General features: G+C 33.4%; 1 protein-coding gene across 5 annotated transcripts in view; it reads left to right on the top strand.

The window, feature by feature from the left end:
- Positions 1-3,429, top strand: part of LOC131073392 (pentatricopeptide repeat-containing protein At5g24830) — a 41,506-nt gene extending 38,077 nt beyond the window's left edge. For 3 of the 5 annotated variants that reach the window (XM_058009818.2, XM_058009821.2, XM_059213091.1), the window contains 2 exons: positions 1,756-2,334; positions 2,447-3,429. The gene's annotated coding sequence lies outside the window, so the exon portion shown is untranslated. Of the gene's footprint in view, positions 1-1,402; positions 1,541-1,755; positions 2,335-2,446 lie in introns of those variants that run through there. The other 2 variants (XM_058009819.2, XM_058009820.2) reach the window with 2 other exon arrangements.
- The last annotated feature ends 23,080 nt before the right edge of the window (positions 3,430-26,509 follow it).

Below are 26,509 nucleotides of genomic sequence, written 5' to 3' on the forward strand. Positions count from 1 at the left end.
ATAGGTTTAGAGTACCCACAAGAAATATTTCACAACGAAAAATGATTGACAACAGACTGTAACGTCTGAGAAAGTGAAAATGCAGGGAGAAACTCAGTACTTTATTGGTTTTTCTTCATTACATCATCCAACCAACATCTTGGTCGTGGAGAGTGCTATTTAAATGACTTCCAAGCTCCTACAAGGGCTATAACTGTATTTCAAATCTTACCTAACAAGATGTATTAAATGACTAATGTTGTTCCTCAAGGTTGCATTGACAATTTTTAACCAAAACCTTTTATGACTTCAACCTATTGAATATAGATTCAAAGAGGCCTAGAAGACCTTCACACATCATTGAACCCCTTATTTGACCCCTTGATACACATTTTCAATACAATGACAATTGGACAATTTTTGTCAACATGACTTCTTAAGGACTCAAAACACCACATATTGGTCTCAAGGACCTTGATTACATAAAGAATGGTTTTCCATGACCTTATTCCAATCTAGACATGACATGAAACTTGAAATAAGTTAATAACTCATAATGGCCTTGTAGAAGCATATGGCCAACTAGGTGCTCCTGCACCAGTAATGTCAATGATGAGTCTCAGGAAATCGTAGGGATCTTCTCATAGAGGGGTCAAAGATGTCAAAGGCAGTAATGTGGACCTTACAGTAGCCATCTCAGTCGTTATGAAAATGATGGCAATGAGATATTTCAGGTCATTAGCAAAGGCCAGTAACAGTAAGCAACCACAGAAAAGGTCCTGATAAGTAACTTTGACTCCACTGAAGCTGTTTTAGCTTTATAGAGAAACTGGTTGAGTAAAGTATATATTTTTAAGAGAAGGGATGTTTTAGGACTTGAATGAAGGGAAGACTTGTGCTACTTGGTATCTGGTTCATTGAAGAGTCAAAAGCTGATATTAACTATGCACTTTTGAGTGAAACCTGTATAACAGAAGTATTTTACAGTGGTGCTTCTACATATTTTAGTTGAATTAAGTGTTCTTTGTCTTGAAAGTTTTCATTCCCTTTTAGGCAAAAATGTTGGGTAGTGCTTACTCCTTTGCTATGCAGGAACGATGTACTGAATTTGTAGTTATTAATGTTACTCTTTTCAGCATTGTATTCAATTTTGTAAAGAGCACTTTTAAAATGGTCAAAATTCAAGGAATCATTTCAGTTTTGTGTATATGTTTGTAGAAAGAAAGAAAGAAAAGAATAATATTCATGTCTACAAATCAGTGCGGTAGGTCAATTAGACTATAAGAAAGTACATTCAACTACCATGGATAAGTACTTGGATTAAGGGACTATAGGTTAAGCAAAAATAACTTGACACGTAGCTTTATCAATAAAGGAATGCATACAAAACCTGAAGGACTGAATTTGAAGTGGTTTAACTCAGAGCTATATAGGTATAGTGCAAGTGTAGATAGCCTTATGAGGAGATGATCCCTCAGCGAAGCTTGGAGATGATGAAGTGCATAGTGAGACCATAAAAGCCGATTGGAGCTTGAAGGATGAACAGGACGGGACATTGATGATTAAAATGCCTCGTAAGAAACTTGTAGTCAAAACAAACTAGAAAAATAATAAGATGATAATGCCTGCTGCAAAAACATAGCATTTAAAATTCAAGCTGTTCCTTTTATAACAAATGCAAAGAATTAGCTTCTTACGATTTTTATTGTTCTTAAGACATGTATCGCATGTTAAGTCTGCCAAAGTGTTGAGCATCTCTCCTTCCTCTTGAAACAGGGCTGCTGCTAGTCTCAATGTCTGCCATCAATGACACTTTGCATAAATGTGGGTGAAAACTCAGCTGCAATTCTTCAAGCAGTGTGAACTGACAACCATGGATGGTTCAATGGGATAAGTCACTCACAGAATGTTCAATATGGCAGCTTCGGTTGATATATGCTTATGGATTAGTATTCGATTGGCTGTGGAAGGGCTGGTGCAGATTCATGGCTTTGCAGCAGGTTAAGTAAACAAGCATCTAGAGCTTTACTGGGATCTAGCTCAGTCATATCTATAGAGTGACGCACCTGAAGAAGATTGCTTTGGATCTAGCTCATTCATGGCTTTGCAGCAGGTTAAGTAAACAAGCATCTAGAGCTTTACTGGGATCTAGCTCAGTCATATCTATAGAGTGACGCACCTGAAGAAGATTGCTTTGAATCACCAACTTAAGTTTGATGAGCCATTTTTAAGACTAACAATGTATACTTGCAAACTTGAAGGATGAAGTAAAAAAATAAAATAAAACTGTTTGAACCATGGGAATGAATTTGCAGAGTGAATTTGCTTGCTTCAAAAATCCCCCTTTTTTAGCAGGTGAGTTATTTAATTTTTCTTTTACTTCTTTTTAAATCTCTTCTGTCATTCTGATTGGTTAACTTCTGTAAATATCTTTAATTAATTAATTTTTTTGTGCGCATTGTGACAGTAACTTGGTTGTAACCTTTGGCACAGCCGCTAGTTACAGAATGTGATGCACTTCTCTGATGGCGGTGGAAGAGATCGTAAAGAAAAAATTAAAAAAATATAAACCAGTGTCCATCTTGTACAGTACATCATGCACAAGTTCTTTTCTTCATTTCCCTAATGTTATGCTCCTAAGCTGTTATGGACATTCCTTTTAATCAATCATTACAGAAAAGCTCTTTTCACTGTATTTTAATGATCTAATTGCTCTTGCACCGCTGTCTCCCACATTTGTTTCTTCAGCTTCCCATTACATAATCTTTTATCGATAAATGTTTAACACAAAGAAGCTCCACCAAAATGCACCTTTGTGGTACACAATTAAGCAAAAACTACAAAAACTAAAGCAATACCAGTCTTTTATCGATAAATGTTGAACACAAAGAAGCTCCACCAATGCACTTCTGTGGCGCACAATTAAGCAGAAACTACAAAAACTAAAGCAATACCTTTGGCCCTTGGCTGTCATCTGTAGTATCTTCACCAATACGTGTTGAGGGTTGGTTATATCCAAGCAATTTCTACTGGAAAGGAAACATTTAGCAGCAATTCACATGTATTCATCTATTGATGAGTTTTAAAGGAAAAGGCCAGAAACTCTCATGTAATATCTTCAGCAGTACATGTTGAATGTTGGATATGTCCAATCAATTTCTACTGGAAAGGAAACATTTAGCAGCAATTCACAAGGATTCATCATGAGTTTTAAAGGAACTCACTATATTGTGGCAATATTGTTTTTCAATTGCCATTCAAAATCATTACAATTTCTGATCTGCAAATAATGTCACTGGTGTGTACTTGTGTTGGACTGAACTAACAACTGGAATCTTTGTGAAAAATCTTATGACTTCAGGGAAAGGAAACTGTGGTACGTCAGTGCAAGAACTCTCATGCTATAAGCTGATTCCAGTTCATCGGTAATGAGTTAATGCAGACAAGCTAGAGGATGTCTATGGTGTTGTTTAACTGCTAATATCAACACTCTTAACATCTATATCATAACTTTTCCTGGTGTGAGCCAAAAGCTCTTGCATTCATGTACCATTAACAACTTTTTATTTTATTTTAATACTAAAATGTATTCACATATATGATAGAATCAAACAATCATCAGAATTTGATTGTACCATAAAATATTTTTCACATCATAAAGATAAAATCAAACAACATTAACATTTATATTAATATAGCCATTAGTTTTGCATTGTTGCTAAGAAGAACTCGTGTTAAAAATTTACATTTTTTTAGCAATTGTTGATGCTTAGTGATTAGTTTTGCAGTACGAGCAAATTTATGGCACCCTCATTTATGATTTTCTAGGCTGGACGTGCTTAACACCAGACTTAGAAATATGCTTTAATTTGTCATTGAGAAATATGCTTTAATTTGTCATTGCTTGATCATGATGGGGTGCCAAATTGTGAGCTGCGTGCTTGAATCTACCATGGCACTAGCTATTGACATCCAAGAATTGTAATTAGTGTAGACACCTATTTTTGTCCACTTGATTAAATGAATTTTATATTTATTTAATTATCCTCCATCTAGCTATTAATTAAATTTACATTTAATTAATCTATCATCCATTTTCCAATTATTAATTAAATCACCCCTTTCTTCTATTAATTAAATAAAATTTTCAATTTATTTGATTAAATTCCCTTTCCACATTTAATAAAATTAATTTAATTAAATCCCCTCACATATTAAATAAACCAATATTTATTTAAATATCTATTCAAAAGGCAAGCTGCACCACTTTTTCAAATAAATGAATTATTTATTTAAATTCTTAAAATCCCTTCCCCATTTGCACTTTCTAGAAAATACAAGTTGCAAGTTAACCTTTAAAGTTTTTAAGCCTTTAATGGCTTCCTTCTAAAGTCTTTTCAAGTCTTTAATGGTTTCCGTTAAAGTTTTTTAAGCTTTTAATGACTTCTAGAGTTTTTTTAAGCCTTTAATGGTTTCCCTCAAAGCCTTCAAACCATTAATGTTTTATCTTTTTTTTTTCCCATTTAAATAAATTAAGATTTATTTAAATAGAATCTAAAATTCACATTTAAATAAATCAATATTTATTTAAATCTATCAAATGCAAGATGCAACAATAATTGAAATAAATCAATTTTATTTTAATCGAATCCAAAAAGTCTTAATTTGCATTCTCCTACAAAATCCATTTGCATGCTTAAACTCTTAGATTCTTCTAATCACTTCCTATTTAGCCTAATCCCCCTCATAATCATTTGCACATTCTTTAAGAAAAATGTCATTTATCAAAAACCCCTAAAGTTTTCAATAACCATTAAAGACTTTATATTTTCAAATGGTTAGCCTTTAAAGTCTTCCAAACCATTAAAGACTTTTACATAACTATTTATGGCCAACTCTCCTTTAACTTTTGGTTAGAGACTTTCCTCTAACTTAACCATCCTTTTAACTTATAGGTCTCTTCAAAGCATTTATTGTTTTGACCATGGTTATCCTTTAACCCTTGCACATTCATTTGTCTTTTGGATAAAATGAATATCCATTAACTTAATCCTAATCCAACCCCTTAGGGTAACCATCATGTCCCCTCAAGCATTTAATGCTCCTTATCTCTCCTCTAAAGCCTACTCATGGTGACACTTGTCAAAATGGGATTGGGTTGAAAGCTTCACATGGATTGATTATCTTTCAATCCTAACCCTTGGTAAGATTATTCAATTTTGACCATACAATTTTCCATTTCTTCTATAAATAGGCTTCATTTTTTCATTATCATCATCCAAGTCTTTATGCATCTAAGTTATAGTCTCATTTCATCAAGCATTTTAGCCTCTCTTTGATAATAACAATTAGATCATTTTAGTAGCTTCATACCATAGATTTATCATGTTTTGCATATCATGTTAGTTTCATTTCCATACTAGCTTAATATCATTTTAGTATCATTTTCAGGCTAAGCTAGCTTTATATCAACTTCATTATCTTGCAACGCTATTTCAATATCAATATCATGTAAGATCTTAGTTGTTTTGCATTTAGATCTTTGATCACATATCCCTCATTCTTTGGGTAGTCATCCTAGAGAAGCTGAAAGCCACCTTGATTTGAAGGATCCTTGGAGATAGAGAACAATGAGACGCTTTTAGAGTCTTGATTGATTAACATGTTTTGTTCTTATTGAATCCTCTAATATAATGCTTCATTGGTATGCTTGATGTGCTCACCTTCGTTTTGCAGGTTCCATTCTTTCTAGCGTACAATTAGCACTTGGTATTTAGCGTCATTAAGTGCTTTTTTTATTCACCAAGAATGTTGCCTACACAATGGATCTCTGTACTTTAAACATCTTATAACTCTAAACCAATTAATGCCCATTCAAATTTCTTTTCTTGTGATCTATTGATAGATTAATTGCATTGTTTGGATGTCATGTTTGCATCAGACCTATAAATTGACATATTTCAATCCATTTTCTTGAGAAAAAAGGAAATCTATTTAATGGGTGACATTGACATAGTGTGAGTAGATCTTTTCAACAATTTATATAAGTCTTACGTGTGATCATAAATAGGTAATATATTCCCTATTTGATTAATTTAACACAATGTGGGTAGATCTTTGCACTCTTTAATTACGAGTCTAATTTTACACTCTTCTAGTACTCATTACTTTTGATTCACTTGAATTAATCCCCAACTTAAGAAAATGAGTGCTATCTTTAAAACTTAGGCACATGATATTTGGGCCCTTACTTTACGTGCGCCCTTTCTTCTATATTATTTTAAGTCTATATGAGTAATATATTTGGGCCCTTACTTTACGTGCGCCCTTTCTTCTATATTATTTTAAGTCTATATGAGTAATATTCTATTTTAAAGTTTTTCTCCCACTAAAATGTCATCAATCCTAATATAAATTACAGATACGGTATGAGGGCCCTATTATTTCACTTCCCTTAAAATTTGAGCCTATTTTGTTGGGATTATGACGACGGGTGCCGTAGTTTGACATTTTTTGATTGAAATTTTAGGAGAGCAATGTGTTGGCCTTGACATTTCTAGATCTATCCTCGAAGTTGGGATATGACCATTGTAAGTAGGTCAAAGTGAAAATACTTTGAGAACCCTATACAAGATACCATTTCTATTCATTTCTTCATCTTATCTTCACAATCTAAGAGCAATTTTTTTACTCTAGAGGTATCCTTGCGACCTAGCCCAATGCCCAATTTGCCTTACCTTAGGTTTTCTGCCAAGTTGGGGCTAGGAAGGGGCAATACTAATCCTCTAGGTATGTATGTAGCCGCTCACAAGCTCGGTGCACTGGGTGAATCCGAATAATTGAAGAGCAATTATTATTCTTCAAGAGCAATTATGAGTTCAAGGAGCGTCAAGTTACAACAAAGCATCTTCAAGTATGTTTTCAAGATGGATTTTGTGATGATTTATCATGTTTTTGCATCAACACATGGAGGTCTTATTCTAAGAGCACTGCATCATCAAAAGGTATAATTATTTTATGTTAACATTTCAATTCAAGCATTTCATTTCAAATTTAGCCTTACATTCATAATCATTGTTGTAGAGTTAATACCAACATGGGGTTTGAGTTCGACAAGCCCCTATACAACCCAACACCATTTCCCTCTCTTTTTGTTAATTTGCAGGTTTAGGAATAGGTTAAAGGTTCAATTTGAATACATAGAAGTGTCAAGGGCTTGGAATTAGAACTTCCCAGGAAATTTATTAGAAAAGGTTAAGACACAATAAGTCTCATGGTCCATCAGAAATAGGGTGCATAGTGTCATAGTCTAGGTGTTTTGACATGAAAGTTGACCAAAAGATAGTTTGGAAACTTTTGAGACCACTTTGACCCTTGTTTAGCACCTTAACACCTCTTAGGACTATGATGCCTATTGACATTGTCCAATCAAGTTAAACTTAGATTCCACACATGTTCCTCTTTGCATCCCCTTTGTAGTATTGTACACTTCACTTGATTCTCAAATTTGAATTTGTTTGTTTATCGTCAATTTTGCATCATTTAACCTATTTGCATCTATCTCATCCAATCAATCAAATAAAAAAGAGAACAATCAAAAGGACAAGTGCCCAACTCTCCCAAGGGTTTGTAGTTGGGCCTATTTTGTTTTCTAATGTAATTGGTGGAATTGGGTTTGATTCTTAGTTTACATGTTTATAGTAGTGAATCCCATTCTGCTACATTACATTTTGTTGAACTCGATGTATCCTACATTTGCTTAACTTTTGATTTCTAGTTTCAGATCTAATTTTTACATGAAATTTTTAGAAAATTATTACATACACTGGTTAAACATTACTTTGGTTACATCATTGTCGATTAATATGGCATATGAGTATCTTGTTTGATCATAAGTGCATTTGATTAAATAGAGTTATCTTCTTTTGCTAGTTCAATTTCAAGTTTTGTCCAAGATGTTCATGATGTGCCCTTTTATGCATATGATGATAACTTAGCTCTTCCCTTATCTATAGCTATGCTTTTCCCTCTCCGAAAAATTGGTCTCTCCCCTGAAGCATTTTGGTGTAAAAAGAGAGTATAAACACTCTCAAAAACCTCCCTCTTAGGGAGGAGGCTTTGAGAAATGATATTGATCCTTCTCTTAAAATGTACATCCCCCACGAGGATGCTTTGGTGCAAGAGGATGATATCATGGCTACCTTTCCTGGTGATACCTTACCTTCTATTCCTTTTAATGACCTTCCCTCTAGAGATGAAGCATTAATGAGCTATGTTTGTCCCTCTCCTAAAATTAAACTTATTCATGAGGATGTTTTGGTGCAAGATGCTTATATCTCTAATAATGTTTCCAAGGCTCTCTCTCCTAAAGATGAAGCTTTAGGGGATACAAAGCCCAACCAAGATCAAGCCAATGCTATTCATATTCCTAGTCATGTGAGGCTTAAAATCGTTTTCCACCTTCATCAAGATGTCCCTCAACTTTAAAACAAACTAGTGATTGTTGTTAAAGGTAGAGTGAATCAACAACTCGATTATCATGCAAATCTGCGACATAAAACACTTGAAACAACAAGCAAGATTCCAATGTTCTTCCGACTTATTTTGTTCCTCCACCCCCTCATCTTTGGCAACATGTTGGCAAGAAGTATGATCTTGTAGAGCAATTTCGTGCTTCTCCAACTAACAAATCTCTTAGGGATTTGATTCAAACTTCATCTACATACCATGGGATGCTCCAAGAAGCCTTATAGAAGATGTCTTTGCTTTTGCTAGACCAAATGATGTAGGAACATTTCTTGATTGCATGAATGAAACAAAGACTAAAATTGTGTTTTCCTAATACGAGTTACTTCCTTTGGAAGTTCAAAATCAATGCGATCCCCTCATGGTTAGGGTCCTCATTAATGGTAATGAAATAAAATGTACTCTCATTGATATTGACTCATCTTAATGTTTTCCACATTGACTTATTACAAAAGATCAATTGGGATACTTCTCTCATTCAATCAAATTCTCTATGTATTCGTGGATTTGATAATGTTGGTAAACAATCATTAGGTACAATTACATTGCCTATTAATGTAAGTGAAGTGATCCTACCCACACTTATCCATGTCATGCTCGATACTCTCACATACAACCTTCTTCTAGGTAGACCATGGCTCCGTGCTATGCAAGCAGTCTTGTATACTCTTCATCACAATCTCAAATTCTTTTACAATAATAACAAGATGTACACTCTAGAAGCTGATAATATGCATATAATGGTGTCTAAAAAGACGTTGGATCTATATCTTCCCTCAACACTATGATTCCTTCTACAACACAGTCTCCTATTGATGATGCTTTCTTGGAATAAAATAGGGGTCCATTAAACTTTACACTCTCCTTTTGTGGAGAATATAGTCTCTGAATTTATGACTCAAGCCTCAAAAAAACCTAGTGTGTCATTTGTTTAAGTTTCTTCTAAGTCCATTCCAACCACTTCTTCTAACACATGTCTTGATGATTAATGAGGCTCTCTAGACTTCAACCCAAATGAAACTAAGAGTGAGCCCTCTCCTCTTGACATTTCTAAAACTCCTATATTTGATTTGGAAAAACATTATGGAGTTGGTTTCAAAATCCTTTCAAAACATGGATACAATGGACATGGTTTAGGACATGTGCAACAAAATATTGAGGCTCACGAGAAATGTACACCACACTTTTCTAAAGAAGGTTTAGGTTTCCAACCTCGTCCTTTTTTGACATCCCCTCCCACATTGTCTAATACATTCGTCTTCTTCTCCCAACTTTTCATCACAACAAGAGAGTATTTTGTTTAAGCTTCTTAAAACCAACTTGATTTCTCTCCCTTTGAAAAATCAAAGAAAAATTTGTAAAGAAAATCATGACACTCCTTTTTGCAAGTATCATCAAATCCATGGCCATTCCAATAATGAATGTTATGATTTAGAGTGTAAAATTCAATGTCTTGTTGTAATTGGTATCGTTCAAATGACAAGTGACAATAAGCTGCATCATCATCTTATCCCTTCTAAATAAGATCTAAATTCTTATTATGTCGCTCCTCACAATGTTAAATTGCTAGCTTACCTTTTGGGGGCTCATTGTTATTCATGATGGCACAATTTCATGTGCATTCATTCTTGGGTAGCAACATGATAGCTTAGTTATTTTTGTCTTTGCATTGGGGGGCAAGAATAGTTTTCAATTTTCCCTCCTCCCTAAGGATCCACTTTCCCTTTGTTGAATTGTTTCTTTTATAAATAGATATCCTTTCTTTGCATAGAATGGTTTGTCCTTCATGGGGATATTATCCTTGGAGGTGTGTATACTTGATTAGGACGTCTTCCTTCTTTAAAAGGGCATGTCTTTTATAAATGATCTCTCCTTGGTCATTGAAAATGTGCGATCTTTTACCAAGAATCCCCTTTCTTAGCAATAGGGAAGGTGCCTATTCTTGATCTTCTTTCCCTTTCTTAGTTTTGAAGATGCTATCTTTATTAAAGATCTCTATTTCTTGGAGGTAGATATCTTTAGGCAAAGATTTCTTCCCCCCCCTTTGATAGTCATGTATCCTTGAAAAGGTTCCCTTTACACATGTTGTGAGATACCTCTTTTACAACCATCTCTTCCTTGCTTAAAGAATCACATCCTTTACAAGGATATTTCTTCCTAGCTTGGAACATGTGCATTTTCGTTAAGGGTTTCTCCTTGGCGTTGAAGGTGTTTATCCTTGATCTCTATTTTCACTAAGATATTGACATAGAAGCATGTTGACATCTTAAGGGGAGGGAGAGGGATTGGGGCAGGGAGAGAGGGGGCATATGAGGCCTTCTTTTTGCATGTGGTAATTCATTGATGTACCTCCGAAGTGGCAATGTTGTGTTACATAACATCCCTGGAGGCATGGTTATTAACATTTAGAGTTTGGTCACCTAGTATAGTGTGGCTTGCTAGCGTGATAGTTGTTGTCTATGCCTAAGTAGGTATTGGTTATTACTATTTACATCTCCACAGACATTGATTACCTAGTATAGTGTGGCTTGCTTGTGTGATCGTTGTTGTCCATGCATACACAACCGTTGATTATTGCTGTTGTTTGTGTCTCCATAGACGTCAATTACCTACTATAGCATGGCTTGCTAGTGTGATAGTTTTTTTTGCTTTACATGAATCACCCAACATAACAGAACTTGTTGGCCAGTGGAATTCATGTCTTCTCTCCTCAATTGGTGCATGTCCTTGTTCGTTCTGTAAGTCCACTTGTGCTCTTGCAATAACATTTCGAGAATGATATTAGCGGTTGAGACATTCTGACATTGACGTCTCTTCAACTAGTTGACTTCAAACCTTTTGTTTGTTTTAGTTTTAATGTTGATTGCTTTGTATATATTTGAAGATTATTTGCATGGATTGATAAAATCCTATGCTTGGGGGCTTGCATATCCCTCAAACTTAGTTTGATCCTATCTCTAGCTTGTCTTGCTCTTAGATGCTCTTTCTCTTCATTTCTACTTTACTGTGCGCTAAGGTGAAGGCTAAATGTAGTGTTGTAAATTTTATGAGCCTTTAATTATGAGTTCAATTTCACACTCTCCTAGCACTCATTTTACTTTTTCCATTCCTCTAAACATTTTGGGACCTTTTCTTGCTTTTAATTAATCCTCAACTCAAGATTGAGTCCTATCTTACTTTAAAAATTTAACACATTTCAATTTAGGCCGTTACTTTAAGTGTGCACTTTCTTTGCACTTTCTTCTATATTATTTTAAGTCTAAATGGGTTCTATCTTATTTTAAAGTTCAAAGCACTTCCCCCCCCACTTAAATGTCGTCAATCCCAATATAAATTACAAATTTGGTATTAAGGCCCTATTATCTCACTTCCCTTAAAATCTGGGCCTATTTTGTTGGGACTATGACAATTGTTGCCATAGTCCAATGCTTTTTGATTGAAGTTTAGTTAGAGTAATGTGCTGGCCTTGACATTTCCATATATGTTCTTGAAGTTTGGATATGACCATTGTAAGTCTACCTAACGTGAAAATACCTTGAGAACCCTATACAAGACATTATTCCTAATTCATTTCATCTCCTCTTCACAATCTAAGAGCAATTATTATTCTTCAAGAGAAAATCTTAGTTCAAGGAGCATCGAGCTACAAGAAGGCATCTTCAAGTATATTTTAAGATTTTGTGATGATTTACCATGTTATTGCATTAACACATGGATAACTTATCTTAAGAGCATTGCATCATCAAAAGATAATCATTTCATGTCCACATTTCAATTCAAGCATTTCGTTTCAAATTTAGCCTTTGCCCTACAAAGGTAAGCTTTCTTTTTCATCATCCTTGTTGTAGGGTTAATTCCAGCTTGGGGTTTGACTTAGACAAGCCCCTATACAACCCAAAACCATTTTATTCTCCTTTTGTGCATTTTGTAGGTTGAAGAATAGGTTACAGGTTCAATTTGAAGATACAAAAGTGTTCATGACTCAGAATAAAATCTTCTCAGGAAATTTTATTAGAAAAAGGCAGGATAGTGACAACAAGCAGCATAGTCCACTAGGACTAGGGTCCCTAGTGCCATAGTCTAGGTGTTTTGACTTGAAAGTTGACCAAAAGGCAGTTTTGGAAGCTCGTAAGACCAGTTTGACCTCTGTTATGCATCTAGACACCTATTAGGACTATGGCGCCTATTGACATAGTCCAATTAGTTTGAAATCAGATTTCAGACACGTGTTCTTCTTTGCATCCCCTTTTTCAGTTTTGTACACTTTAGTTGATTTTCCAATCTACATTGGCCTATTTATTGTCAATATTGCATCATTTAGCCTAGTTCTTGCATCTATCACATCAAATCAATCAACTAAAAAAGAGCAATCAAAACCACAAGTGCCCAACTCTCCCAAGGGTTTGTAGTTGGGCCTATTGGTTGTTCTCCAATGTAATTAGTGGGATTGGATTTGATTCCTAGTTTGCATGTTTAGACTAGTGAATCCTATTCCACTACATCACACAACTATATGCACAAGTTGCATGCACGGTCTCCATGGTTATGAAGCCATTCAATCAATTTTTCAAATTGACGATCTATTACAAAAATAGGGATAGTTTATGATATGAATGCATCAAAGAGACCACATTGTCTAGATCTAAGCACGAAGTACCACCAAAATAAGCTTCCCATAATATGAACAACATCAAAGAGTTACTATCTAATAAGATTACATTGTAAAACATAGATCAAAGACATCAAATTTCCACAGTCCAGGCTGAAATTATTTGTTTCTAGAATCAACTGTGTGAGATGCAAATGAATCTCACATATTTGAATCCAAAACAACTCAAATAATAAAACATAGAGTCAAACCCAACATAATCTATGTACAACATACCGAAAATGCACAACCAATATTTTTTGTGAGTACTTTCCATGTAAGCATCAATCTAGGAGAAATAGCTTGTTATATATACCTTACTATATTGTTGCTCTTGGAATACAAAATAATCTTTAATGGAGTTCTTACCCACTTTCTTGTAATCATGTGGCCATATTTAATCTTAGACTTAAACACAGTCACTGACCTTGTGATTAAATCCTTGAAACGTAAGTTGTATTATCTTCACCATCAAGTGAATCTATTTCATGAGTGATTTGACATGGTGTTAGTAGGTCTGCAACAATGTATATAAGTTGCATGAAAATAAACCATCATTTGAGAATCTACTTGACGGATTTGGCATAGTGGGTATATCTTTTATCAACACACATGTTGCATTTATGGTCATATCATTATCATCAGATGATTTCATTTCGTGAGTGATTTGACACAATGTGAGTATATTTTTGTAGCAACGTATAAATTTTGCATGTATATTCATCGTCACCAATAAATATGCTTAATAGACAAATGTGTTTTTAAAAAAGTCCAGAATTTGACTAAATGTACATTTACTTTGTGATAGGACATGGCATAGTTATCCTCTTGTGTAAATAGCTTCATTTATATAGGTTTAGGGTAAGCATGCAAAATGAACATATCTTGGTGATCGACCATTGCTTTATCTGGTGGTCGAGGTTGTACTTGTTAAACAAGGAAAACAAAATTCCAATTACAAATTTTAATGTTTTATATTGTTGGAATAGATCTATGTTTTAATAATATCAAAAGTATTTTGATGGAAAATTTTATTTATGAGTCTTTAAGGTACTTTTGATTGGGAGGAAGGGTATCTATCATATTAGTATTTAAAACACGAAATTATTAGATTTATTCTAGTTTTTATTTGCTTTATAGTATGATAATTGATGTTTAAATGACATCAAATGTTTGAAAATTAAATCTATAGATGATATCAAAATTCTTAATGTAAAGATTTCAGATGAAAAAAAATGTCTAATTGACATTTGTCATTACGAAAATACAAATTCAATTATATATTAAAATTGATATTTAACATAATATTGAATTAAAAGAAAATTAAAACAATCTTAGTTTAAAACAATCTTCATTGAGTGGAGAGGATGGAAGAGTAAGTGAAATAAATGAAAGGGATATGAAAGAGCAATGAATTTTATTAATTTAATTTAATTTTTTTTATTGCTCAAGCTTTGATAAGTTCAACCCAATCTTTTTTAGTTTGTAATTTTTGTAAAATTTCACTAGCCTTTATTTTAGGGTTTCAATATTGAGAATGAAGTATGTGTTATTTTCTGTGTAGATTTTATATTGAAAATGTGTTGTAGGAATGTTATTTTTTACGAAGAAATATTTTCGAATCAAATTATTATTTTTATACGGAGAAGGTTGTTTGTGAATATATGTACATTAGATACAATTTTTTTTTATAAAGAAGTTAGTTTATAATTTTCAATTTCTTTAACTGATTGAATTAACATTTTATAATTTTATTAAAATTAATGTAGTCTTTTCTATCAAATGTGGGTGTCATCTTGGGTTTATGAATTTTATGATGCCAATAAAGGGGATATTGGTGTGAGAAGACACTAGTAAGGATGTGTAGTAGGTTGGGAGAACGTCATAGAATAATGATGCTTATGTTATTTGCATGATATTTTGATATATGTTTTAATTATTAATATTTCTATATAATTATAATGTTATTTTTAGTTTAATTAATTTTATTTTTTATTAATAATATAATTTTGAAAATGTAATTATTTTGATCAATTTAATTTTTTTTTTAAATTGATGTTATATATATTTATGGTATGTATTTGTATGCATTAATTGTATAATAGTTGAAATTAAATGTTTTGTTATATTTTTCTTTGATGTTAAATTAGAATTTATAATATTTAATAACTAATATGTTAATATGTTCAATTATAATAGATAAATTTTATTATTATTGAAATATTATTTATAATTAATGCAACTTAATGTTGAAGAAATATTATAAGTAATTTTTTTTAGAATTTAAGGAAAGAGATTGGTGGTGTAATTAATATTGTAAAATAAAATAGAAAAAAATAGAAAAATAATGAAGTGCTAATAATTCAAATATGTGTTAGATCTATTGTTACTTTAATTTAGAAATTAAGTGAAATTTAAATTGGCTTAATATTGAAAATAAATGACAAGTTAAAGTTGGTATTGAGGTTGGGCAATGACAAAACTAGGGTCACCCTAAACTTGAGTCACATTAATGTTGGAGTTTTTGTTGGCTTTAAATTGATCTAAATTTGCGATAGAGATAGCTTAATGTTTATGTTTAATTCACCCCAACATTGCTTCTAATGTTTGACATCATAATCTAACATTATGCTGACTTCAATTAATTTCTTTGTTAACTTACTACACATAACAAGAGTAGGTTGGAATTTAATTTTTCTTTAAATACAATGTTGACTTAAAATATGAAAATTCTTTTGTCAAATAAAAAATTATATTTAATTCAACAAAGGCATTATGACATAAATATGACATAACATATGATTTATTTAGGTTTAAATGTTTAAATGTTTTTTCTCTTATGTGTTCGCTTATTTTCCACACTACAACCATAGACCTTAGTTAAGTGTTCGCTTATTTTCCACACTACAACCATAGACCTTAGTTAGCATCTAAATACCCATTATATGCTAGAAAATCAACTCTAAATGGGTTGTCTCACTCAAGGAATGCATTCAATTAAGAACCTTCATATGTAATTAGGCATATTTCATATATGTAATAATAACCTATATTAACACTAAATATCAAATGCATGTAATAGAACATACACAACTTAAATATGAATCAAAACTAGCAACACTTGCATATTCTATTGATTCTATATCTCTAGTAATTACATCTATTTATTTAAGCTTCATTAGGATCATTTAGTAGAGGTTCTTGGTAATAATGCACTCCTCTCCTAAATAGTGTTTATTTATAATATGATCCATGTGTCATTTATAAGTTTTGTGCACACTCTTAGATGATATTCTAATGCAATAGTATTAAATATGTTATACATAATTGGGTGTACCCCCCCACATTTATAAATTAGGTCACATTCAATACTGACATGTTGACATTGTAAAGAAATACAACATTGATAAAAATTAGTTTCAATGAATATGAAAAGCAATACAATCCATTTAACTTAATTTAGATTAGTGATAGAATTTAGAAAATTCAAAATTAAAGGAGCAAGAGTACTTAATTGATTTTGATAGTTGATAGGTAGTTGTCCACTCTTTTGATCATAGCTTTTGAATTGTAGCTCATAATCACTTAATTTTGGATTTATTGGAAGATGAATGATGATATATGAACCGGGTCATCACAATGATTTAACTAGGGTCAAATACACAACTATGGATTTGAAGCTTGGTTATAGATTTAAACTTGAGACATGTTAGGCAAATGACTGGAAATTGTTGGAAATCTCCAATCCAATAAAAATATTGATGAGATTCAATTCATAGATTATACCCAATGAAAATTTGTGATTGTATGAAAATCTGAAAATTAAGTTATCTTAATATTGAAAACAATTTAGATATTCATCTTCTTTGTTATGCCAAAAGTCACCTCTTTAACATGTTTAATAGACCTATCTTAGATGAACATTAAGCATCATGTAAATGAAAATTGTTTCATTGTAAGATATCGACAATAATAAAGTATAAAGCAACGACATAAAAAGAACATCTCACAACACAAGATCTACATGGAGAAACCCTTTCACGAAAAAGCTCCACCAAGAAGAGAGGCCAATTCTTGTACTCTCTTCATGAAATATAGGTTACATACAATCGTTCCTTCCTTATCCTCTTCAACCTTCAATCCAACAAAACTTATGTAGAAAAATAAACTCCCATCATGTCTCCATCACAAGCCCTCAATATATAGGCTTATGGAGGCCCAAAATAGGATTATAGAACATTATCACTCACACACACACACACACACACACACACACACACACACACACACACACACACACACACACACACACACACACACACACACACACACACACACACACACACACACACACACACACACACACACACACACACACGTATTCCAAAACCATGATAATAATCCATACAACTCACCATTGAGATTCCCTCTTACAAGTTTAAAAAATAGCACCATTATTGCACTTACAACTTTATGACAATTGTGGCCAACCTCATGGTAAATGCGAATAATAACCACTTCCCATAAATAATTAACTTATTTTTGCGAGTAAATAATTTTTTACTGGCTCTGTAAAATATTTTTACTGCCATTGGTGAAGCTCCCACCCCTTATGGGTAATTTACAAACAATATTAGGAGTAATTAATTACATAAGATTTACAAGTTTAATGTAGCCTTAATCCTAACATTCTCCTGCTTGACATCATACATTATAAATACACCCATAGGAATCACAAGAAAAGGAAAAACATCCTTTAGTCACACATGCACCACTTGGTTCTTTGACATGATATTGTGCTCTAACAAGATACCTACAATAGCAAGCAAGGTAACCACCATCTAGAAAGAACTCCTCAAATCCTCCAACATGCTAAGGTGAAGATACCAACTATCATTGAGTCCTACACCAATCTATACATGAGAACAAGCATCAAATTCAAATGATAACAGGCTCCGAGTAGTTGTCAGACTCATACCACCTGGACTAGCAACCACAACAAATTGCAATACATCCAAGCTATCCATACCTCAAACCAGGGTATACAACTATATATAAGACTTCATGCCATTAACATATCAATTCAAAATTGTAATCAAGTTTCTATATATTTATCCTTCTACCTCTATGCAACATACCAATGCACAAATGGCTAAAGTCAAGGCCAACTAAAAAAGTCTACAATATTATTGAAAAATCTTGTGGATATAGACAATCCACATCTAAGCCATCCCACTGCAATTGATGGGTTGCACACACCTACAAATTGCATCTCATAGATCCTAATCCAATAAAACAAGAAAACTCATGATCACATCAATAATCATCAAACCAAGATATCAAAGAGGATAACTAGATATATGTCCAAAACAACCCATTGCACGAGTAATGTCAAATTTGAATAATAGATCAAAGCATATCAAGTCTATCTATAGTACTTCACATAGAGGATATGGTTGACTCTTGTATAACATAGTGTCAAGAAAACATACACTGATCTACAAATCCTGCAAACAAATATGATGCAATTTCTCTCTCACCACTAGTCTCCATTGTTGCAGATGTGAGTGTTGTGGATGAGATGATTTTGTTAAGTAGTTGTCATTGATGTCAACATATTGGTTCGCATTAATGTTTCTATTGTTCTTGATATTGGTGATCCAGAATGTGTGTTCTTGGAATCTCTGGTGCTCCGAAAGATGTGCTGGTGATCTAGATATTTCAAGTTATTGAATATGGTGTTAGTGTGTATCTTGGTCCTATCCTTATTCTTGTTTTTTTGTGAAATGGTGTTTCAGTCCGGATTAAGTCCTAAATTCAAGGATGTTCAATGACTTGTGGTGTAGTGTGTATATCATGATTCTTGGGTCCGAAATTTGTAATGAGTCTAACATGTTGATCTATTCGTTGATGTGTATTGTGGTATGGTCTACTACTCGTTTCTTTCCACCATCAGAATGTTTAGTGTTGGCCTATTTTAGATCCATATCTTGGCTGACTTGGAAGACTATGCTTCTCGAAAGGCAATATATTTATGAGGATGATCTAATTGTGTTAGATATAGAAAAAGTGTGACATTGTTTTGAAGATATGCGAGACTGGAAAGGAAAGATTTGATTATTGGTGATAAGAGAATGAGTGCATTGGTATTGAGGGACCAAAAACAGTCCGGTTTTGTAGATTGTGTTTCAATGGTAGATTCTTTCTTTCTTTCTCTCTTTCTTCGACACTGAGCCTTTTTATAGGTAGTGAGCCCACCTACAGTGAGCATTCTGGAAGTGAGCCACCCCTTGTAAAAATCACCTTAGCCAGTGTTTTTATTGAGAACTAACATTCTCTATGGTTTATCCCTTTTTGGGTTTTCCACATCATATCTGGTGCTCATTGTGTGATATGTTGTATGTTTCTATTTTTCATGCTATATTTGTGTTAATTAATTCCATTAGTTTAGATCTAGAGGTGAAAAGAATAAAAGTAATTGTTTTGAGTAATCAACTGATTCACCCCCCTCTTAGTTACTCGGATATTCAACAATTGGTATAAGAGCTTTGGTTCCTTGGAGAAGAGCTTAACCGCTTGAGGTAGATCCTGATCCGATGGCACATAAATTGACTATTCCTATCTTTAAGGAATCTGACTATAGTTTTTGGAAAGTGAAGATGAGGGGCTATTTGATATCTTTGGTATACAATACATGGAAAGCAGAGGAAACTAAGTATGTTCAACTGGCAAATGGTCTTATCACTCCTGATGATTCAAGCTTATGAAGAGAATGAAAATGCAAGGTATGTTATCTTTAGTGCTTTATCAACAAGTTAATTGACAAAGGTTATTTCATTGAATAATGCTTATGAGGTTTGGAAAAAGCCGAGAGATATATATGAAGGAAATGATAGAGTGAAACTATCAAAGAAGCTAACAACTAAGCGCAAATATGAAAATTTAAAAATGAAAGAACGAGAGGACATAACTAGCTATTTTCAAAAGGTTGATAGTGCGGTAAATGAAATCAAAGAGCTTGGCAACACATTGTCAGATGAAGATATAATTGAGAATAGATTGATATCCCTACAAGAAAGTTATAGTGATAAGATCTCAACTATTGAAGAAACCTATGATCCAAAGAAGTTCACTAGAGAGTAGCTGTATGGAACTCTATCATCATTTGAGGTAAGGAAGTTTGGAAAAGACAAGCCTAAGATAGAATCTGCATTTAAAGTGTCTGAGGAAGATCCAGAAGATGTAAGTTTAGATGAGATGGAAGCAAACTTTGTGAGGAAATTAAAGAAAGTCATTGACAAGTACAAAGGTATGTTACCCCTTAAATGTTTGGGATGTGGGAAGATATGTCATATTGCTACTAGGTGTTCAAAAAAAAATTCAAGACAAAAATCTAGAGAAAATAAAGGAAAATTCAATAAGAGAGCCTATTATGTCAAAGATGATGTTGGCATATCAGATGATGAATCAAATTCTGAAGATGGTGATTGCTTATTTTTGGTAGAAAGAGATGTTCCTAAAATTGATATCCCTAGGACTGTTTCTACTGCTTTACATGCTAGAAGAGATAGAAATAAATGGGTGATAAATAGTGGATGTTGGGAAAACTGCTGGAAATTGTTGGAAATCTCCAATCCAATAAAAATATTGATGACATTCAATGCTTTACTATACCCAATGAGAATCAATGGTTGTATGCAAATCTAAAAATTAAGTTGTCTTAATGCAAAAAACCATTTAGGTATTCATATTCTTTGTTATGCCAAAAACCACCACTTTAACATGTTTAATAGACCTATCTTAGATGAACATAAAACATCATGGAAATGAAAATTGTTTCACCATAAGATAACAACAATAAAAAAGTATAAATCAACAACACAAGAAGAACATCTCACAACACAAGATCTATGTGGAGACACCCTTTTAAGAAAAAACTCCACCAAGAAGAGAAGCCAATTCTTGTATTATCTTCATAAAATAGAGGTTACCTAAAATGCTTCCTTCCTTCTCCTCTTCAACCTTTAATCCAACAACACCTGTATACAAAAATGAACTCCCATCTTGTCTCCATCACAAGCCCTCAATATATAGGCTTATGGAGGCCCAAAATACCATTGTAGAACATTACCATGGCCAAACCAAGGTTCCAAAAAATCATGGTAAAAGGCCATACAACTAACCATTGAGATTCCCTCTTACAAGTTTAAAAATAACACCACTATTGCACTTACAACTTTATGACAAGTGTCATATGATGCTCATACATGTTGTAATTAACTATCATAACATGCACCATCTAATATTAGCATATTCTCTTACAATTGTAAGACACCAAGAATAATAGATGCTCTTACACATGTCATACACTAATTATATATTCTAGGCACTCCATTTTTACTTAAATAATTAAATTATTGTTGCCGACAAATAAATTATTACTGGTTTAGTAAAATTTTTTTACTTCCATTGGTGAATCTCCCAACCCTTATGGATAGTTTACAAATAATATTAGGAATAATTAATTACATAGGATTTACAAGGTTGATGACACCTTAATCCTAACAAGACCTACAAAATTTTTATACCTAGAAATACAGATTCCTTATGTTTTTGGACACAAAATAAAAAAGGTGACAATACAAATGAACATGTTTGAGGGCTTGCTAAGCAAGGATCTTATATTTATGACAAGCCCTTGAATTTATTTTAATCTATTTTGAGAAAAATAATAAAGGCACCAGACAATAAATCCATTAGACACCATCCTAATGAGGCTATGGAATTTGGAATTGAAAATAAGATGTGAAAGAGTGATGCAAGGACCTAGTGTGAAGCTTGGGCTTGAACACTTATTTGAAAAAGAGGTGACATAATCATGGCAAATTTAATTAGCATAATGATATGATAGGAGATCAAGTGATTTTATGAGTGACTCAATTTTGTAATGATACATCAATTATCTTATCCTAATGAGTTATGCCCTTTTATGTTGGGCCTTGTAACGTGTGAAAAATTATTAGGGTTTCCACCATTAGATGTATGAAAACCAATAATGTACCATTACATTCAAAAGAACGGTGAAAGCCAATAGATTCAGTCACAAACCAAAAAGATAAGGACTAAATGCTAATTGGATTTTAAGGGAGTTGATTTGTTTACCCTCTTTTGTGAGTTGAATTGCTGAAATTAGGGAAAAGTGATAGAAATGAAGGTAAAAATACAGAAATAGTGAGCTACAGATGTGGGACTGCGACACACACTTGGATCTGAGAAGTATAAGAAGATTCATATTTGATCCCATAAAAGACCCAAAAATGTCAGGATCAAGATGCCTATCGCTCTATCCCTCCTAACTTTCACACACCAAAAGGGGTTGATTGGTCTCTGTTAATAATGCCTATTCTTAAGATCGCAGCTCCATACCCGTTTCCTGCACATAGAAAGAAAGAGAAATAGGGGCTTGCCTAAGTCAAACCCCAATTTCAGAATTAACCATGAAATAGAGATAAAAGATAATTGAATTGTTGTAATTTAAGATTCTCCTTTTGAGGGAGATGCTGAATATTGACTGCAAAACAAATGATATACTTATTTGTGAAGCTTTGTTTATCTCCACATAGGATTAAGGTTTCATGAAGTCTTGGACAAAATAGGATGGGGATCTCCACTTTAATGCTTGAATCTTGACTTTGTTGCTACTCCTAAGCTTGAAGGAAGACTGATTACTTGCCTAATTGATTGAATGAATGCTTGAATGCTTGAGCTCACGTGTGTGTTTTTTGTTTATGGATCCCAAAATGAGAGGGGAAAGCCTCCTTTTATACCTTTCCATAAGAAAACTTGCTAATTTACTGACATGAGCCGACATGAATCTAGAATTCCCACTCAATTTTGAAATAGGGAAAAGGGTTTTAAAGAGACCCTAATTAGGGAGTACTAGAGCATGGTGCCCTAGTCCTACCCTAATTTAGGGCTAGGAAAAGGTGCCATATTGATGTAAAAGTAAAAAATATAGCCAAACTTGAGTGATATGAGCAGAATCAGGTCCTAGTCAGGCCTAGGAGTGCAAACGCTAAGGTAGGGACCCAAATGTAGTCAAAATTGTACACCAGTGAAATTTTAGGATGCTAGATTTAGCCCCCACTTTAGCAGGAGTATGAAGTCAATCATACTCTTTAAAGTACAAGGGTTCATATTGAAAAAATTTCACCAAGTCACCAAGAAGGCAAGATACACCAAGCCCCCAGTGGACTTGAGGATCTTACAAATTCGATGATAAGATAAAAGGGAGATCATGAGAGAAAGAGAAAGAGGGAACCGTGACTAAAAATTAGTAAGATTATCTTACTATGAGTCATGAAAAGAAAATTACCAAAATTACAAAGCAAAAGACTAAGTTTTTTAAGTAATCTAAGTATCAAGATATGCAAAAGAGAGAGATCATTGAGTGGAGCGTATGCCCCCACATTAAAGCAATTGCGTACGCCTTATCAAGAGAAATTGATTTAAGGTAGGATACACCCAGAAATACAAGCACATTATCACAATAATATTCCCTTGAGTAAAAAATTATGGCACCTGAGTGAACACATAATGGATAGTTGAAAAGGGGTTGACTTCAACTCAGATTAATTTAGAATTCAAACATGTAGGTAAAATTTGGAGGTTCATATTTGAATCAAGGAGATGAGTTGATAATATAAGGGATAAGATGTATTTGAGGGCTTGATTCTATTTATCATGGTTAACAAAAATGAGGCTAGTGTGAGTTCTATAAAAGTCAAAATAATATGCTAAGACAAGTACTTGAAATACTATGCAAATTGACATAAAATGAAGGGTAAAAATGCAAGGTATGCACTCCTCACCATTACATTCTACTCCCACTTTATTGTGCATGAAAATATAGATGAATCAACATTTTAAAGTAGAAAAAATAAAGATAAACACAACTAAAAGTAGATAAGCTAGAGAAATGATCTGGTGCCCACCTCGTAAGGACACTAAGGTAGTAGTGTTGTGGTTGTGAAGTAGGGTACCTACAGCTGCAACACAAACACTCAATAGACCATTACAAGCATGGTTAGAAAATTTAAATCAAACGAAAGATAAACCATGGCAAAGTGACCTATCACCTCCTAAGAGATGCGAGTATGGATTTGCTCTCATATCAAGATGAGCAATCCCAGTGACTTGACTACACCAAGATGGAGGATTTAAAATGATATGATATGCAAGGTAGATAAACGCATGACTAAGATAGATTGATCCAAGAAGCTAATTATGCTAATGGTATGCATGATTGTGATAAATGATGATGCAATTAAGCTAGATGAGAGATGGATTAGTCTATATAATTAAACAATTATGCTAGAGGATGATCAAATTAAGCTAGATCTAAGATGCAATAAATGACAACAATACTAAACTAGAATGCTAGAAATAATATGCCTATAATAACAATGCTTGAGATGAGATGAGATGGGATCCTTTGTGCTCTAAAATGGGGGATATTTATAGGATTTCCAAGGCCAGGGGTGAGGTGGCAGGAATCAATGGTCAAGATTGAGTCTGAAGAAATCAAGGGTCAAATTGGAGGAAGTTGGAGAAGAGGTTGGAGGGAGGGACACTTGTCATCTCTATGGTGAGGAATCTTGCTCATAAGAGGGCAAGTGTCCAAGGGAGGAGACATGTGGCATAAGTGCCATGTGTCTCAAGGGGAGAATATCCAACCCATAGGAGGTTAGGATAAGGAGGTTAGGATGAGGAGGTTAGGATGGGGTTAGCTAAACCCATCATTAGGTGGAATGGGTTAGGTTAGGTGGTTAGAAGTTAGGAGGCATGTGAAGAATTTGAATTTAAAATTTCAAATAATAGGAAAAGGCTAATTAACTTTCAACAACTCGTAAATTGATTTGTTTTAATTAATTAGGGGATTAGAAGAATGAATTTGGGGGATGATTAATTAATTCAAATTAATTAATCAAAGGGGACTATTGAAATGAACTTATTAAATAAATCCTTAGACTGATTAATAAGCAAGTGAATGGGGAATTTAATCAAATTGATAACGAATTCAATTAAATTGGGAAGGAGGATTACTTAAATAATTGCTTATTTAATTAATTATCTTCAGACCATTTTTAGGTGTATTCATTTTGCCCCTCTTTGAAGCGAGGTGTGATGACTCGTTGATTCAAAGAATGATGTAATTTTGATGATGTTGATGTGATATTGGTTCAATAGGATGCACTAGACATTGATTGATAAATTGTGATACAGTGATGCCCCCTCGGGAGATCAATTAAGATAATGGACCTTTGATGTGTTTGAATATTTGCGAAATTGATTTCTTGATTAGAAATGAGTTGATTTTTGCAATGTTGATTGATGAAAGTACGAGTTTTTCAATCACGATGATGTGGTCCTTGATGTGATGATTGATAATTGATAAGATCTATTAGATTGATGAGATCAAGATCTAGTCTGGTTTCAGGAATTTCACCTCCTGTATAAGACAAAGATGATCAAAGCGTCTAGTTTCAGGAACGATATATCCTGTATAAGACTTGATCAAAATGTCTGGTTCCAGGAACGATATACCTAATGATCTAAACTATGGTGGAAAACCAACTGCGATGCCTGCATATGTACAAAGGCTTATTTGTGGATATGAACAATGATGATGGGAAATGAAATGCAAGCAGAAGTATGCATGAAGCAATAGATGGAAAAGCTAGCTGGCAGATAGCGCCTGTTGCCAGGTTTTCACCATCTGTTTTTATTGTACTTTTTCTCATATTTGATTTTTTTTCTCTATTTTCGCTGTTTTTGATTTTTCTTCTTTTCCATTGTTTTTTATTTTTTTTGCTTTTCACTGTTTTTGAATGTTTCTTCTTTTTCACTTTTTTTTTATTTTTTTGCTTTTTCACTTTTTTTTTTTTTTGATTTTTTGCTTTTTTAGACATAAAACTTCTTTAGATGCATGCTATTGATGGGTTCTTTGAGTTGATCCCCGTCCTGTGTTGATAGCTGATATGCTCCTCACCCAAATACTGTCGTGACCACAAACAGACCTAACCAATTTGGTTAAAGCTTCCCTTTCTTTTCTCGAGTTGTCTGGTTGCATGGATTTTCCTTTAGTACTAGTTCTCCAATTTGAAAGGCTCTTGGTTTGACCTTGTGATTATAACTTCAACACATTCTCTGTTGATATACCTTTAAATGATCAAAGGCATTTTGTCTTCGTTCATGGATCAATTCTAACTCTTGCAATCTAGATACTCATTGTTCTTCATTTGGGATAAGGCCTTTTAAGGATACTCATAGAGAAGGCATCTCTACTTCTATTGA

The sequence above is a fragment of the Cryptomeria japonica genome, chromosome 10, assembly GCF_030272615.1.
Source record: "Cryptomeria japonica chromosome 10, Sugi_1.0, whole genome shotgun sequence".
Taxonomy (NCBI): domain Eukaryota; kingdom Viridiplantae; phylum Streptophyta; class Pinopsida; order Cupressales; family Cupressaceae; genus Cryptomeria; species Cryptomeria japonica.